The following is a 3,237-nucleotide window of genomic DNA, read 5'->3' as shown; positions in this document are numbered from 1 at the left end:
GTAAGAAACCACCTTCAGAAGGGGTTATGATGTCCTGGCATTCCTCTCTGGCACAGCCCTAGGCCATTACCTGTGATGGCTCAAAGGAGGGTCATAGTGAGCTTGGAGCCCCATATTCATCTCTCCCTGGCCCTTCATCCCTCTTTGCTTTGAACTCTCCTTTTTTCTTCAATTCTAAGCTATATTCTAGACACCAAGTATGTAGCAGGGACTGGGAGTGGGATGCGAATTGAGGGACTCCTGCAATAGATCAGGCATCAGGTCTAGATAAAACTGGAAGAAGAAGAGCATAGAGAGACGGACAAGTCCTTAACTCTTACACATGTTGTGAACCAGAATTCCTCCTGCCCACCAGCATAACTGGTGACGATGCATCCTAGACATTTTGTCTGATCCTCTCATGGGTCAGCAAGTTTAATACCACATCTTGTTTGTCCATTTCTCTTCAGCTCCTATTACAGGGCCTGATAGGTAAGATGTCCATCAAATTGTCTTCCTCATGGTATCGTTTCTCAAATGGTCACTAAAGACCATTTCTTGACCATTTGATAAATGTTGACCATCTGATAAGTGACACCATGAGAAAGAGGATTTGATGGTAACTAGAATTACTGAGTTCCAGCCCTGTGCTGGACTCAATGCTAGGTACTTCACACATATCATGTATTGCTTCTCATGGGATCTCTCCCTGGGAAATTGAGCGTCAAAGAGATTTCATTGCTCGAACAGGGCCAGAGTAGAAGTACTAATACTTGAATTCAAGTCCTCTAATTCCAAATTCCATGCTCCTGCACTAGAATACACCACATTCTATGGCATCACAGAATCAGCACTAATTGTGAAGAAATATATTAAATCCAAGAACAGTCTTAAACTGTGGCTTCCTGCCTATCATAAGTCTCAACTCCAGGAAAGAAAGGGACTCTAAAGGATAGATTACCATTGGAAGGAGCATTTCCACCAGGCTGAAAGGACTTAGAGATGCCAAATCTGTCTTTAAGCAAAAAAGACAGCTGTTATTCTGCCTCAATTATAGCTTTAGGGTCAAACACGAAGACCCTTTCCTTTAGTTATGGGTAAGGCCAGGAAAAGGCAGAGCAGTGAAAGACACCAACTAAAAGAAAATCAGATGTGAGGAAGCTTCTGGAAGGCCAAAAGATTCAAGAAACACAGACCTGGGTAAAACTTTCTAAATACTTTTAAGGTTTCTGGAGTTATAGATCTCCGCATATCTGAGTCACCCTGTCTATATAACTAGAGTAATCAGATGTTTAAAGCCTCAAAGGAAAGTGTTCTTACTGCTTGTCTCCAGATAAAAGGGAGGAGAGCTTCAAATCTTCATCGTCTCATTCTTCAGCCAGGACTAGGAGAAAAGAGCCCGCAAGCAATGCACTATGTGTTGGTAGCTCCTGAAGGGAAGGAAAGCAGATGGCTTTGCGGGAGCTGATAGACAGAATGAAATAAAACCATGGAGGTCTTGAAAAAAGATTTGGGGCTGAGAAACACAAATTTCCATGAAGGTTTCCCTCCCCTTCTCAAATGTAGCTTCACCCCACGTAGACCTTTATCTTTGAATTGATATTATTCCTTAGTAGGATCCAAATAACCACTGGATGACCAAGTTCCTTGAATATGAGGCTAAGCTGGGCCATGAGCAGGTATATTTCTCTTTCTGAAGCTGAAGAAGAATGAAATATTTTTCCTGGGAGAACCACAGCTCGGTGTCTGAGTTCGTTCTTCTGGTTTTCTTCAGGGATTCAAAAATTAATATAATCCTCTTCAACATCTTTCTCTTCCTCTACCTCTCTATATTTGCAGACAATGGGCTCATTGTCACTTTGATTCACCTGGACTTCCGCCTCCACACACCCATGTACTTCTTCCTCAGCGTCCTCTCCATGCTAGACATGAGTTATGTAATCACCGCTGTGCCCAGATGTTGGTGCATCTGGTCTGCCAGAAGAAAACTATCTCCTACATTGGATGTGCGACCCAGATGTACATCTTTCTGGTGCTGGGCATCACTGAGGGCTCTGTCATGGCCTATGATAGGTATTTAGCCATCTGCCACCTACTTAGGTCCAAGATTATCATGAGCCCATGGCTGTGTGGGGCTATCGTGATCTTTTGTGGATTGTGAGATGCCAGCTGTTCTCTAGTCTACATTGTCTTCACAATGCGCCTGCCTTACTGTGGCCCCAATGAGATCAATCACTTCTTCTGTGAGATTTCTGCTGTCTAAAATTGGCCTGTGCAGACACCTCCGTCAATGACTGAATTGATTTCATTCTGGGATTCATCTTTCTCCTGGTATCCCTTTCCTTCTTTCTGACCTCTTATATTCGCATCTTTGCCACCATCTTAAGAATCTCTTCAATCCAGGGTCAACTCAAGGCTTTCTCCACCTGTGCCTCCCACTTCACCATGGTAACCATGTTCTGTGGACCTGCCATGTTTATGTACATGAAGCCTGGGGTCGATGCCTCCCCAGAGCGGGACAAGAAACTGGCTCTGTTCTACAATGTCATGTCTGCCTTTCTCAACCCCATCATCTATAGCTTCAGAAACAAAGATGTGAAGAGGGCTTTCCTCAAGTTAACAGGCTGGGGCAGGGTCTCTGAGTGAGGCCACTGGAGCACAAAAGGCCACAACCAGACCTAAAACTACATGTTCTGTGTCGTTTCTACCGCATTCCCTCCCATAATCTGATGGACAGGTAAAAATTATTGACTTCTATTTGGGGAGACGTGAAGGTGGGTACCTGTCTGGTAATTTTTGATGGCTTCTGCAGCTGGGCTATCCTCAAACATCAAGAGGCCGAACAGTAGATAGAGTTCTAAGAAAGCACTTGTGTTTTATTCAAACTATTAAGCCTCTTTCTGATTAATGTTGAGCCTCTTTAGCATCAGAATTGTTGAGCCTTCATTAACTAAGAGCTATCAATAAAAGTGATGGTTCAGGTAGAGGTGATACACATTCAATGCAACCAGATGTCAGAGAAGTGCTGTGAACTCAATAAGGAATTAATGATGATTGTGGTATTGGTGGCATTGTGATGATTATAACTTGTATAAGGAAGGATAATATTTGACTTCACATTTTGCAGCTGGTTATAGGACATTTACTGAACAAGCTTTGGAATTTAATAAGGAAGGGTGTTTAGGAGAGATGCTGAGGTATTGGGAGAGAGAGCTGTCAGGAGCCATACAGAACGATCAGCAGGATGTACCTGGTCCC

The 3,237-nt window shown here is 43.4% G+C and overlaps 1 pseudogene; it reads left to right on the top strand.

Moving 5' to 3' along the window:
* Positions 1–1,688: 1,688 nt before the first annotated feature.
* Positions 1,689–2,625, top strand: LOC120618926 (olfactory receptor 2A12-like; annotated as a pseudogene).
* Positions 2,626–3,237: the final 612 nt, after the last annotated feature.

Source organism: Pteropus medius, unplaced genomic scaffold (assembly GCF_902729225.1).
Source record: "Pteropus medius unplaced genomic scaffold, Ma_sr-lr_union100, whole genome shotgun sequence".
In the NCBI taxonomy this organism is placed as follows: domain Eukaryota; kingdom Metazoa; phylum Chordata; class Mammalia; order Chiroptera; family Pteropodidae; genus Pteropus; species Pteropus medius.
Note: the sequence above shows the minus strand (reverse complement) of the source record. Positions and strands in the feature narration are given on the sequence as shown.